Source organism: Artibeus jamaicensis, unplaced genomic scaffold (assembly GCF_021234435.1).
Source record: "Artibeus jamaicensis isolate MK-2021 breed Jamaican fruit bat unplaced genomic scaffold, CSHL_Jam_final contig_867, whole genome shotgun sequence".
Lineage (NCBI taxonomy): Eukaryota > Metazoa > Chordata > Mammalia > Chiroptera > Phyllostomidae > Artibeus > Artibeus jamaicensis.
In genome coordinates, this window is record NW_026521995.1 from 6,177,043 (window position 1) to 6,192,158 (window position 15,116).

Sequence of the window (15,116 nt, forward strand, 5' to 3'; positions counted from 1 at the left end):
ACTGCTGATACCCATTATGAATTTGCTAGCACAAGAATCCATTTGGCATTTTGCATGATGTGGATACAGAGCCCAAGTCTAATGTCCCCTACTGTGGCTGAGAGATGGGTCTGTGTGGTATCAGTGTGATTGCCCCGACCCACCCTCCTGGGCACAGGTCATTATTTTCAAAAAGGAGATTTTCCAGACCAGGTAGACACTCCAAGACAATGCATGACCCCTGGATCCTGAGTGCACGCTCCTCCCACAGCTTCCCACAGTCTCTCAGGAACACGGATCCTCATAACAGTCTAGGGAGCTGAAGGGGGAGACTTTAAAAACTGGATGACTAAGTGGGAATCATAAAGTCAAGCTCAAATAAGAGAGGACTGCAGATCAGAATTGAGTGGCACTAGGATTAGAGATAAAAGCCAGAGAAGAAGCCAGCAGACGTCAGAAAAATTTCAGGAGCCAAGTCAAAAAAACCCAAAGTGACGCAGCTTGGATCAGGGGCTCTCGAGTCTGAGTCTGGAAAGCAGGTGTGAGCTGCAGTCACAGGGACCCAGGCTGCAGGGCTGAGTTGGAACCAATGTGGGAAAAGAAGACCAAATTGGGGCTTGGATTGGCCATTCAGTAGTGATTCTCCCCGAAGACAAAACACAGGGAAAGAAATCTAATTTGCATATCACTCTATTAAACCAGAGTGACGTCTTAAATACACTGTACGATGTTACGAAGGGCCCCACTGGGCTGGGTGGGTGTCTGAAGAGCTGGCCACAGTGCTGCTGCCTGCTGTCTTTGTGATCTGGGGAAGGACAGCTTCTTGAATAAAAAAACAAAACCAAAAAACACCTACCAAGCTTATTTATTTATTTTTTAATCTGGGAAACATGGAGGTCCTACCAAGCTACCTCCAGGGTCCCCTCTGTTACTTAGGTGCTACTACTTAAAGAAGCGTTTATAAAATTCTCTAGTTTAGCATTGCTTCTAGCTACCCTGTTCTGAGAAAGAACATTGAGAAAGAAAAGTGGGCCCTGGCTGGTGTAGCTCAGTGGATTGAGCGCGGGCCTGTGAAGCAAAGGATCGCAGGTCGATTCCCAGGCAGGGCACACACCTGGGTCGCAGGCTAGTTCCCAGTGGGGGACACATGAGAGGTAACCACACATTGATGTTTCTCTCCCTCTCTCCTTCCCTTCCCCTCTCTCTGAAGATAAATAAAAATAAAATATTTTTTAAAAAAAGAAAAGAGGAATTCAGGTCAACACAATGGGAAAGACTGCTGGGAGAGACACGTTGAATGCTGGGAAGCTCCCAGTCCTTACTCTACATAAAATCAGGGGAGAATTTTTTGTTGTTATGCAAATCCAAATAATCCCTCTGGATTTGCAGTCAATCAGGCCCATCATTGCGCAGCCCTTGACACACACAATGAGGAAATTGTTTGATTTGTTGACCAGATATACTTCAAGCTTTCTGCTGGTCCAAGAGCAGTCAGATGCGGGAAGAAAGTTACCAATGCAGCACTTAGATGACTCGCTGCAAAGGAGAAATTCACGCTCATGGTGACTGGATGCAGAAAGTGAGGAAACCCTTGCTGTGAACCACACAGGGCTTTTTGGGTGAGTAAATAAAAAAATCACTATGATCCACCATCCCTGACTGTAATTTCATTAATTCAAAAGCTGACACTTCTGCTTGAGAGAACCTCCTTGGCAACACACTTCAGTCCTCCAAGGGCCCACGGCACAGGGTTTGGCTGAGACCAAAAATAAAGTTGACTCGTGTGAGCTTTCACAGGTGCTTCATGAAACCGCATGCTTTCTAATACTCAGGCGGCCGTGATCATTCTGATGGCACATGAGGTGTAGAGAGGCCAAACATGTCTTGTCCAAGATGACCCGGTTCATAGGGCGGTGACTGTGCACCAAAGGTGCTATTTCCACACTAGAAATCCATTGTAATGATGGTGGTCAGCAGTGACAATACCATCTCTTTAAATAAAAAGGTTAAATGAGAGTATGATTCACTTGAAGCACACAGTTTGTATAGTTCGTATAATTTATCTCATTTAATTTATGACTACAACTTTTTGTGGAGGACATGAACACATTTTAGAGGTGAGGACAATGACCAAGGGAGCATTAGCAACTGGCGTGTGGTAGAATAGTTCATGGTGGGACCGAAACTTACGTCACTGCCTCCAGACACCCCGTCCAGTCACTTTTCCTAGCACCTACACTGTCTACCATATCAGCAGGAAATGAGATTTCAATATTGCATAGTCATAACTATATTTCTGGTGAAATTTAAATATATTGTACTTTCTTTTGAGCAATATAGAGTAGAATAAGGACAATTTGATTAAAAGGCTGTGCAGCCTCATTCAGAATGAGGGAAACTGTGCATTTATGAAGATGCACAGTGAGGGAGTATTACACCTAATCTACTATGAATGCTCCTCTGTGCTAGTGGGCTTTTCCAGTGTGGCATTGAGAAATCACCCCTCAACATCACACTTGCTGATCAGTCAGGCACAGAACCACCCCCTGAAGCACTCTGAATGCAGTAGGCTTGGTACACCTGACCTGAGGGTGTCAGCCTCCTGACTTGACTGGGACCCCAAATCCTGAGCTGCTTCCTGTGTTCTCTTTCCAGTGTTTGGATAATGCAGCCTGTTGCTCTTAACAGGCAGTGACGGGGTCTTACACCCTCCCCTGAGATATCAGCTAAGCCAGGTGATGGCCACCCAGTGCCAGACCCTCTCAGAGTTAGGCCATTTCCATGTAATTCAATATCCAGCAGAAGTTCGATGGCACATCTGTGGTTTGCTTGCTGAGGGCCATAGTGGTGAGATATCCTTCCTAAGCACTTCTTTAATTCTTGCAATGACCATGAACAACTGATATGATTAATTACAAATGAGGGGACTGAGGCTAATTCATGGGTAAGAATGAGCTCCGCCTGGTTTCAAAGTCGGTATTTTCCTTAATAAATTAGACTGTCTTGCTGTAAGACAGTCTAATTTGCAAGTTTCTGCTCACTCTCACTTTTCATAAAAATATTAAGTATATTTATATATGTATTCTTTTTCCTTTTCTTTTTATTCCTGCTTTGTTTCTTTAAAGGGGCCCTGGCAAACCATTTGGTCACAGAAGAAGCAAAATCCAGGACTGTTGAACCTATTGAGGGTCTAAATATTTCACCTGTATCCAAACAAATACCAATTCCCATGACAACCTTCCTCTGTATTTGTACTTTGCATTTCCATTATACACATGCACTGACATGCACACATATACACACATCTGTGCACACATACATATATGCATACCCACAAAGGTACACTTATACTTACACACACACACATACCCACTTTCATTCCAAAATGCAAGACTAAAGCTTTGTCATAAAAGCTCACAGGCCTCCCCAGCTGGAGAAGCTTCTGCCCTCCCTGTGCATCCCTGGCTTGCTGTTGCTCCAGCCACACCCTACCTGAGTGGCATTCAGTGTTTGCCTGTCTCTTCCTTAGCTGGTCCGTGTTTAGGAGCCTTCGCAGAGCAGTGGCTCACTCAGACACTGGAGCAAGTGGATCTATTTTAGGCATTCTGGCAGGGGGCTCCCACGGGTCTCAGGTTCATTACTTGAATTCCTGTGCTTGCCCTTCACTATGAGGTGCTACTTGTCACCATTCTTGATATTCAGCACACTTCTACAAGAAAAAAAATCAGTGTTAACTCTTTAAAACAAAATTGTAAATAAAATTTCTCTCATTCTGGTTTCTTAAAATAGCTGGTTCAGGAATCTTCAGAAGCCAGAGAAAACCATTCTCAAATGATGATTTTGAAAAGAGTACAAGTTACCTATCTACTTCCTCTGAATATTTAAAATGGCAGAAGACATTATATTTATTAGTTAGACTCCCAATTTATTAAAGTCAGGTTCTGAAGATACAAAAATGAGTAAGATGACATCAAGAAGGTTAGACAGCAGCACCTTGAATCACGTATTAAAACTTCAGAATTAACCTGAGTGCATATCTGTGCAGACCTTACCAATGCATGCATGCATGATGGCCAACACATAGTTCACAGGCTGGTTGTGTTATGATTCGCAAATTCCTTCTAACCAGGGCCCTGTTGGAACCCTTGCTTGGAGCATGTGAGGGAAACACTGGTGTCCTGATCCAGTTCACAGGATTTTTCTTTATCATCTGTCTGGTCTTCTGTCTGACCTGCTGCTGCTGCATTTGACAAACTTTGCATGTAAATGGCCAGATAGTAGACAGTTTAGGCTTTGGGGGCCATGCGATCTCTGTTACCACTACAGAGCTCTGGTGTTTTAGCTTGAAAGTAGTCACAAACAAAGTGCAAAGAATGGGCCTGGTGGCTGGCTGTCCAATCAGACTTAATTTTTAAATTTTTATTTATTTTTTTAACAAAAGCAGATTTGTTATCATCAAGTCATAAATACATAAAAAGACATAAACAATGTTGGTCATTTTCTCCCAGAAGTTTAGATCAACTTATAGGAAAGGCGGAACTGAAATCTATGCAGTCTTAGGAAAAATTACAAGGGTCCTTTTAGGTGAGGTTTGGTAAGTTGTTTTCTTCTGTATTTATAACTTGTGCATTTTTAATATAGACTGCAAAGTGTAGCAGGGTACAGACAAAAAAGGGGGCCCCAAATAGGGATTTGTAATGGGGTCCAGAAGAGCTTGGAGATGATTGGCTCCACACCACAGGGCCACATCTGCATGGAGTGCTGGCAGCTGTGGACAGTTGTGGGAGGAGCCAGAAATGAGGCTACAGAGGAAGATTGGTGCAGGGATTTAAACCCAGGCACAGCAGCCATTTGGTGTCTTTTCAGAAAGAACCACACAGCTGTGGCAGTAGGAGGGGAGAACCCCAAGCTTTGGCAAGAGTGAGGACCATGTGGCTTTGGGGTGGTCTCTTTTGCCATGTGACTTAGGAAGCAGGAGAGACTTTGCCTGGAAGAAAAGGCAGGACTCTTGCTGGTGGGCCATGAGAAGGTGCCACATGGTTTTGGATTAACTGGAGATCATGGTGGTGACATAGTTGATGGTGCTGGGAGCCTGAATCATGGATTTCCCCTTCTTTTCCTGAGATACGGTCCCCAGATTAGGGCAGAGGGAGAAAGAAGGACTGTGTGTGTCTGCAGGTATCTTAAAGGACTTTAATATTTTAATGAAGACATTAAGTCTACTTAATGTCTTCATTACTCTACTATACTCTGCTATACTCTAAGTCTGTACAGCTTTTAAATAAATAATTTATTTTCTTTTCACAAATCTCTGGCATTGAGAGCCATCTTTCCTCTGGTGGCAACATAGTGAACCTAGTGGGGGGTCCTTTCAGTAATAGTATATTGTACACTCCTCCCCCACCTTGGCTCTGTTCTGTAACAAAAGCACTAATAGTCATGCAAATGTTTAAGCAAAAAAGGAGTTACCTTAAGCAGAATTTATACTGTATGGCCCACAGGAATTGTTACTAGTAAAGCATTCTGCAGTCAGCATGCACTAGAAACAGAAATCTTAAGAGTTGTATTAGCTTATGAAAGAAACAAAGAACAAAACACAGAAGAATTTGAGTAATATAAATATATTCAAAGAGAAACACTGGTATCTGGGAGGCAAACTACAGTTTGCTATGAGATAAGTAACTATGACTTGCTTAAATCAGCGCTTAAACAAACCCACAAAACCACCCTGGGTAGTTATTTCCTAATATATAAACCCTAATCTACGGCAAATCTCTTCCCATTTTAGCGACTGTAGGTTCAGAGCCTAATGAACCACAGGAGGTGCCTGGGGAGGAGAAACCAAACTATTACCATTCTGAAAACAAGTTTCACCTGAACAAGGGAGATGAACTGTAACCTCATGGAAGCAGATGGAAGCCTTCCATGCTGACGGCTGACAAGGCAGCTAGGACCTGGCTCTGGGATCTTTCCAGTCAAGCACTTCTGAATCACTCCTCTAGCTGGGTGATGCCTCCTTTTAGTCTCTTCATCGCGCTCTTGCTGCTGGTAGGCAGGGGGTGGCTCTCTTTCCCCAACTCTTCCATGATGGCCAACAGCTCAGCCTATTTTCTCCGGGGCACCTGGTTGTTTCTAGTTCCCCGGGCGTAGTAGAGATGATGGCCTGTAACCGCTCGGCAGCTGTGAGGACGCTGCCATAGGGGATGCTGCTCCCAGAGGAGTTGAGGGAGATGGTGGCCACCTGCGTGGCCAAGTCAGGTTTGTGAGACGCTCCCTCCCCTGCCTCCTCCCCCACCCCACCGCACCAGCAGTCAGGCGTCTGTGCATCCTCCCTCCCTACACTTTTTGTTGTTGGCAGCTCAGCCCTCACCAGCAAATATGGCCCTGTACTTACTCTATATGTAGCTAATATTGGACAGTTCTATTGATAAAGTGATATGTTCTTCGAGACTTTTGCTTGGCTATTAAAAATAAGTTACAAATATTTTTAAATTATTCATACTAATCTGTTGGGTTTTGAATACATTTACCAAAAACACAAGGATGCTGAGGAAGCCATTTTGGCTTGAAAACCAGAATGACCTTTAACCAAAAATTGCTTTAAAACAAAAAATTAGGTAAATCATGAGTTGAACTAGACCTTTACATTTACAGTGTCACTGAATCTTCACAGAATAGTCGACCTCAAATAAATCTAATGCCCAAGCTACTTTTTCCAATTTGCAGTAGTGAATTGTTCATTAAATATTTTCAGCTACAGCTTGTGTGCAAACATGCCACCAGGAAATTCCCATGTTGCTTTTGGGTAAGTCTTTCAACTCACTGAGGAACACAGGAGGGGTGCTTTTCACTAAGCAGATATTTTGTGAATGAATAAAAAATAGATCTAATCCCCTCATCAAGAATGATCTTGTTATTTTTATTAGTAACACTGGATTAAACATTTAGCCATTTTTTCCTGAGGCTTTTTTTTGAAAAGCAGAGAAACTCATATTATCTTAGGAAAGAACCATATCACTCCAAATATTTATATTCTATCAGCAATTTTTCCTCATTACTTCATGGGTTTTTCTCTGCATCAATTTGGCAAATGCCAAAAGCTAGGCCTTAAGACTAAGGTGCCTCTTTTCAGCACCAAGTAGAAAGAAGACCACACAAAACAAGCAGCTGAAATGTGAACAGATTTGGGAATTATCCAGTTTGGCTCCCCATTCTGGTCCGATGAACAGAACATCTGCTGTATGTTGACTCCACCTGCAGACCTGTAGATGGGGCTTACTGGCATTCGTTCCCAAGAATTTTCCTTGGCTTTAACAAAATGTAGGTCTGCTATTGTTCTTTGTGATGAACTTGACAACTGTTCATACCCTGTAGATCACATTAGGAAGACTAAAATTCCTGGCAAAAGCCTATGAATAACTAAGAGACTTCATAGCCACAGACAAAATAAGCCATTATAAGGTTTCTGCAGGTATTTCATCATTTGAAAATATGTACCATATGGTGCTTAGGACAGACTCATAATAAACTCTGCTAAGTTTCTTTAAAGATACCATGTTGTATGGTAGTCTAGCCTTATTTTCTTTTCATGGTTTGTTTCACCTACCCACAAACAATAAAACAAGGACTAAAAACGTTAAATGCAAAATTTTAGAAGTTAGCAATTCATAAGTTTTAAATTTCAAGCCATTCTGAGTAACGCAATGAAATCTCACTTCCTCCCCATGCGCCCCACCCCACAGGATGTAAATCATCTCTTTGTCCAGTGTATCCACACTGCAGACATTCCCCGCCCGTTAGTCACTTGGAAGCTGTCTTGGTTATCAGATAGATTGTTGTGGTATCGCAGTGCTTGTGTTCAAGTCACCGTATGTCACTAAATAATGACCCCAAAGCACAAGAGTAGTGATGCTGGCAATTTGGATATGCTAAAGAGAAGCCAGAAAGTGCTTCCTTTTAGTGAAAAGGTGGAAGTTCTCAGCTTAATAAGAAAAGAAAAAAATTGTATGGTGAAGTTGCAAAGATCTTCAGTAGAAACAAATTTTGTATGTGTGAAATTGCCTAATGTATCAGTTAAACTTTATTTTAAATATGTATGTATGTACAGGAAAACCACATATAGGGTTTGGTACTATTTACAGTTTCAGGCATCCATGAGGGGAGCTTGGAATATATCCCCCATTGCTAATGGTGGGGGAGGGGGACTACTGGATTAGGTTGATAAAATAATGACATTCTCAATCTTATTGTACTGAGATTCCATTTTTATTTTCTTTTCTAATATGTCATGTCAAAAATTGAATGAATGAAAGGACATCAAGCAATTCAACATCTAGATAATAAAATTAATCGCAAGGGTACCTCATTCACAACTATGTGTAATTATGATTTTTAATAGAATAATTTTAAGAACTTCTAAAGGAATATCAGGCTTACAATATTTTTAACCAGGAAAATAGCATGGACTTAAAAAAGAAGCTGTATCTGTGTTTCATCAAGTCTTGACTTTTTAGCATTGGATAAACTTAGAATTTCATTTGTTGTCTAAAAAATTCCCTGTCTGTGAGAGTAGCAGTAGGAAAAGATTCTATAATTCCGTATGAGGAATAATGTCATGTCTCTGAATCCATTTTTAAAAAATTACCTGGGGGTAATGCTTAGGAACTGAGAATTTTCTTAGATTAAGCAATCCTGTGAGAATTCTAAAATACTTGTAGCTGTGAGAAAGTCAAGTATCTGAAATACTTGCCACCTATTCTAAATCCTGAAATCAAAAAAGCCTCAGCCTTTAAGAAGATGTCCTACGTAATGGCACACTTTGGGAAAAAATTCATCAGCGTGTCTTTGAGCAGAGACATATCCAAAATGAATCAGCTCTGCTGCTGAGCACCGTCCCATAGGGTGAGTTACATGCTCTGCTCATTCAGAAACTCTAGGGCAGTGATCATGCAAGCCATCCAGGTCTTTCCACTTTATTTACTGTTCCTCAAAAATATCTGAAGTTGAATACTAATTAAGAAACCTTACCCCACTCCTGAGAAACACTTTACTCTGTGGTGATTCTTTGTGTCTTACTACAAATGTCCACCATGGCTATAGTACTTTTTTTAAAATTAATTTGAGAGAGATCAATTTGTTGTTCCACCTGTTTGTGCATTCATTGGTTGCCTCTTGTACCTGCCCTGATCCAGGATTGAACCCATAACCTTGGTGTACTGGGATGACACTCTAACCAACTGAGCTACCTGGCCAGACCCTCCTCTTTAATTTTGTTTCTTAAATATGCTTATTAGTATCATAATATTTAAAATCAAAACCTCAGTAAATTCTTTTTATGAAATAATTTCCCCCTAAAACCAGAAACATTTGTTAAGCTAAGGAAGGTACAACCTAAAATGTCTCTGTAATTGTTGAAAACCATAATGGCCTCCCAGGTTACCTATTCTTTACATAGGGCTGGGAAAGAGAACATTGGAATGGGGAATCTTTGAAAATGGTTTGGTGACTTCCACTGATTCTGAGAGCTCTGGGCATACCCAAGCAAGCTACTGTTCTATATGAAACACAATGCATATGAAGTTACTCATAAAATTTCAGTATTCAGTGCATTCTCTTATATTTTTGGCCCCAAATATTTGAGTTCTCTCTCAGTCCTGCTGGGTTAAAAAGCAAAAGGAATACAGGGAAAGACAAATATAGGCTCCTGGCTACAAAATGGGGGCTGGGCTGGGGCTGGGTTAAACTGTGTGTGTGTGTTTTGGGGTGGGGGGGGATGTGTAATCATTTTTTTAAATAATCCTTTCTTTACTTACAATGATACACACAGTGATTACTTTAAATGTGAAATTATTTTTCATATTAATGAAAGAATTGGAGATATTTACTTTGAAGAAAATGAAGATCTGAAGGATGGCAAGGAGGATGTAGGAGGGACCAGATGGGTGTTTTCAACAGGAAAGATCTGTCCTGTGTCAGGGGGTGTGACTCATCTTTAGGGATATTAAGCTCGGAGTAGACATCATCATCACAGTGAAGAACATTTTTGCTCAAAATATGGAGGAAATTTCTACCAACTCAAGCTGCCTAAAGATTCAACTGAAATGATACTTTTCAAGGATGCTATAAAGAGAATTTATGCATGCATCGGGTGGAGATGGCCTCTAAGATTTCTTCAATTATAATGTTGGGGGATTCTACTATTTTAAATCAAAATAACACATTGCTGAATTTCCTGTGAACTAATTTCTTTCCGAACCTGGTCCAGATATCAATTACATGGCTAATACAAGAGGAGCTTCCTAGAAGACTGACTTTTTCTCCTCCCTATCTCGAAGCTTTGAGTGTGCTACTCAGATGACTAGTGTACTCCAGACTAGGTGTGACCGAGACAAAGTTTCTCTGACTGACTCTAGGGAGACAAGATATATTATTTGGCCCAGGAATGCTAATGACATTTATTATATCGACAAATTCAAAAGGAAATATTAATGATGAAAAAGAAATATGTGTGAATTCAAAATCTTATACTGTTTCATTCATCAATAGACCTCAAGGAAATGGCAGATAAGTACATAATGATAATAAGAACTAAAGTTTATTCTAACGATCACTAATATTTTTATTCGAGTGTCTTGCTATTTCAGAGTTTTGTCTGTTTCTGAGACTATACTTTCAGGGATCATTTCTATAGTTCATTACTGGAGTTTTGTCTCTTTCCATCTTCATAAAAATTTGATGAAATAGGTATAATTATTCACCCCATTTTATAAGCATAGAGGTGTTAACTACTACCTAAACATGAATAACCAGTAAATGACATAGCTGGAACTGGAACCCAGGTCTTGCTGCCTTTGCTCCTGCTGTCTTAAACACTATGATCAGAGTAGACTGGGCCTCCTGAATATCCTGAGGAGCTGCTGCCCAGGTGGCCCTGAACTGGGCTCTCTGATCATAAATGTGAAAAGATAGCACCAATCCCAGATCACACAATCTTTGAACTATTTAGGACTTTGGAAATGATTATCACCTATGTATCAATAGTAATTTATGAGGAGAAGATGAAGATATTAGGGATTTATGATTATTTGAATTGCATGGAAAAGTTTGAGAGAGTACATCAATATTTCACATAGGCAGACATCCTGTTCAGTTAGTGGTATTTATTCACCTATGTAAACTAATTTGTGTTTTTGACTACAGGATAGTCAAAAACATTCAGTATGCAAGAAAGCAGGTAAACTTTTTCTTACTATCATATAATTTAAAAATAAAAAATAATTTAAAAGTTTTGTTTTTGCTTTTGAACCTAGTTATTTGAAAACTGGGACCTACCTCACTTTTTCCTAATGACTGTGTTGTGACATCAATGGCACATTGCAAAGCAATGTGTGTTCACATTTTGGGGTTTTGTTTTGTTTTGTTTTGTTTTACTCCTGTTAGCCAATTTCTGAGTTGGAAGACTAAGTAGAGGTTATTTGGGTTGAGTCTGCTGCTGCCCCTGCTGCTTTTGCATTACGGATCCTAGTTCTCAGACTAAAAGGTACAAATCCCTCCAGTCATGTGCTAAGCCCACGTGCATAATGGTCAGCAGTGAGCCTGGCTCTGCCAGCAGCACAGACAAATCAACATTTAAACTTTTGGGAAGCCACTGAATATGTGATGTTCCCTTGTTGATTCAATGCATCTTTCACTCCAGGTTGGATAAAATACTGAGGAGTACTTTCCAGCATGAAATTTGGATGTTGCCCAATCCCTTGGAAAAGCTGACAATCTGCTCCTGGGAGTTGTTGAAACTTGTGAGCACCAAGAAATCAAGATCTAAAGGAGCCCCCACAGCTAGCAGTAGTGGTTCCAGTGCCTTTTCCCAATGTGCTCTCTGAGTTGAGTCTTTGTTTCTTCAGCTGTAAAATGGGGTCAGTGCGAGGTGTTGGTGTAATTGTGGACTTCCCATTGACGTAGCATTATTTTACATTTCCAATCAAATACATACTGTTGGAGAATTGCTTTCCAAATTAATAATAATTAACTCCTAATTATAGGACTTTCACTATATGCCAGGTCCTGGACTAAGCTCATTAAAATATAAACTCTTGCTCTGGCTGGTGTGGCTCAGTGGATTGAATACTGGCCTGTGAACCAAAAGATTGCCAGTTCAATCACTGGTCAGAGCACGTGACTGGGTTGTGGGCCATGTCCCCAGTAGGGGGCGTGCAAGCGGCAACCACACGTTGATGTTTCTCTCCCTCTCTTTCTTCCTCCTTTCCCTTTTCTCTATAAATAAATAAATAAAATCTTTAAATATATATATATAAAATCTTGTTTAATAACTTATTCTCCAAGTAAAGGAGTATTATTATCTCTAATAATAAATTTATTTATCTCTATTATTAATTTATAAGAAACTGAACTTAGAGAAACGTAGTAACTTTATGTTATAAAGCTTGAAAGAGCTAGTAGGCATCTGGTCCACATTTTTCTGATTCATTATCTGGGAATGTTACTATTCTTTTACTTTATCTTCTGCATTTCAAAGACAAGCAAACAAAAATGTTTCATTCTGGTGAGCTGAGAATAGATTTTTGAGAATGCCCACAGTAGCTTCCTATCATGTCCAGCCACTGCTCTGCCCAGCCAACATCCAGTTCTGTGAATCAGGTCATGGCCGGATGCTGTTCTTATAACACTTGCTTGGTCAAGCAGATGCCATTGCTGGCCCACCCAGCTCATCTTTACCAGCCAGTGCACACACCCTGTAGCTGCTAGCAACTCACATCTGCCCGCATTCTGGAGAATCCCTTACTCCCTTTCCCCCAGCCTGTGATCTTTATGTAATGTACCCACTTACCCTAAGAGACCCTGGTAGATGATAGATGGGCACAGGCCAGACCTTCAGCTCAAGGTGGTGCAATTTGTGCTCCAGAAATTTCCCAGTGGGAGTCATATGAAGCTGCTCTCCTGCTAAGACTAGATTCTTGCTTAGCTTCCTGCCCCCAGACTTATTTTCCCTTATCCGGCCCCGCCCCCGGTCTGGAGAGCACAAGCCATAAATCCCTGGAGCAAGAATCCCCATTTTTGGCTCTGCGTCTAGAAAACCTGAGCTAAGGCAGTTTGGCATTGTTCTGTTTTTCAGTCATAGTTCTCACTTCTTAAAGAATTCCATGCCTCTGAAGCCTCCATTTAAATACAGTTTCAAATACAGTATCTTGCCCTCACCAGTGTGGCTCAGTGGGCTGGGTGTCATTGTGCAAAGTGGAAGGTCACCGGTTCCATTCCAGGTCAGAGCGTGTGCCCAGGCCAGGTCCCTGGCTGGGCTGGGGCGAACGAGGGGCAACGCATGCAAATTTCTCTCCCACAACGATGTTTCACTTCCTCTCTTTCTCCTCCCCTTCTCCTCTCTCTAATAATAAATAAATAAAATCTTTAAATAAAAGTAAATAAATACAGTTTCTCCTTGAGTTTATTTTTGTTAACTTTTGTTGTTTGAATCTAATCCCGGTTTCTTCCTTTGTCTTTTTCCTTTGGATCCTCTTAGTTTGAACATGTGAAATCAGGAACTTTTGTTGAATCTAGGAGTGAATCTAGGAGTCACTGGGAAGAGGTTGTTCCTGCTCTCTAATTGTGAACATAGAAAATGGCTTAATACCATCTATTTGGGCCTCTGATTCTGTCATATGTTTACAAAAACATTGCAATCTCTTCTCAGAGAACCTACCATATGGTTCCTATTTGGTGTACTGTGATTGCTGTAGCTCTGATTCCCTGGGGTTGCCAGGCGTATGAAGGATAGTTGTCTATCCCCTTCTCACGGTGTCTGAAATGTCTTTTTGCTTTCTCCAGGGAAAGCACCTGTCATGCCTTTCTCTCTGTCTCGGCTGCAAACCGGTTCCTCAGTCAGGCTCCAAGGAGACTGCTATCGCCCTGAGTGAGGCCCTACGAAGAGGCTGTCATGTGTTACCCTGAAGCAACAGCACGGCTCTTCTTTGAGCTAAAGAATTTATAAATAAAATAAAAATGCGTTTTCCAAAGGGACCAATCTTACAATCTGAAAGACAAAGTTTACCTGAAAAAAACAGCAGAATATTGGCTGTTGAGGGAAAGTATCTGTTTGGGGAAACTGCCAAAAGGATTAGATATTTAGTTTCTAGCAGTTAATCATTTACAGCTACAAGTATAGGCAGATAAACAAGATCTGCCACAAAGAGATAAGAAAGTTGGAGAGCAACAACGGAACCTTTATTTACGAGTTCAAAGTCTAGAGATTATTCTACCTGGCCAAAATGATCAGTTTTATGGTTTCCATTCCACCCACAGTTTATGGTGTCCCCACTGTGTGGCCCCTGGATGGAGGGCAGTGTGAGAACAAGGAGAACGACTTCAGGGTTGGTCCTTGGGTGGCATCAAATTCTTACTAAGCTGTTAGGCCTTCTGATATTTATGATAGAACTCTGTCTTCTACAACTTTCTGTGGGTTTTTTTTACTCATTACTTATAATCTTTGATTACTTAATCTCTTTAGCTTCACAGATCTGTCCATTGATAAATCTTTAATTATTCCCCAAATTTTCATAATCTTGCCTTTCCCACTCACCTCATTTCAGACCCCGACAACATTTTCTCGTTACATATAGCCAGATGAGATACACACAACTGTTAAAGTAACTGGTACAATTGCTATTTAGACTCCTTGTCTCGATTGCAATATCTTGGGTATCGTACCCATGTTTCCAGATATTCTGAATGAGGCATTCTAGTCTTCTTGCCTTTCTTCCCAGCCCATTCTCCTTCCAGACGCGACCTCTCTGGATTGCCTGTTGTCTAGCCAAAGTCTTGGAAAGAAATTAGGTTAAAGAAGGACTTACAGCACCTAGAAGAGACACCTCTAACCTTTCTTTCAAATAATAACATGTTTTTGAAATACTCACTTATCCAGGTGCTAATTTCTTGCTAATATCACTTTACCAAGTATGTTCCCTTTCTTCCATTTCAAATATATTCACTTCATGGCACATAATGAAAATGTCTTTCTATGTATAAAACACAACCACTAGGAGACATTTGCAAATGACCAAATGAATTCTATGAAATAGAACCATTTAGAGCTTATAAAGCATTATTTGGAGTATTCATAATCAATGTGA

The 15,116-nt window shown here is 40.8% G+C and overlaps 1 pseudogene; it reads left to right on the top strand.

The window, feature by feature from the left end:
* Positions 1-10,638: 10,638 nt before the first annotated feature.
* Positions 10,639-10,730, top strand: LOC119034700 (uncharacterized; annotated as a pseudogene).
* Positions 10,731-15,116: the final 4,386 nt, after the last annotated feature.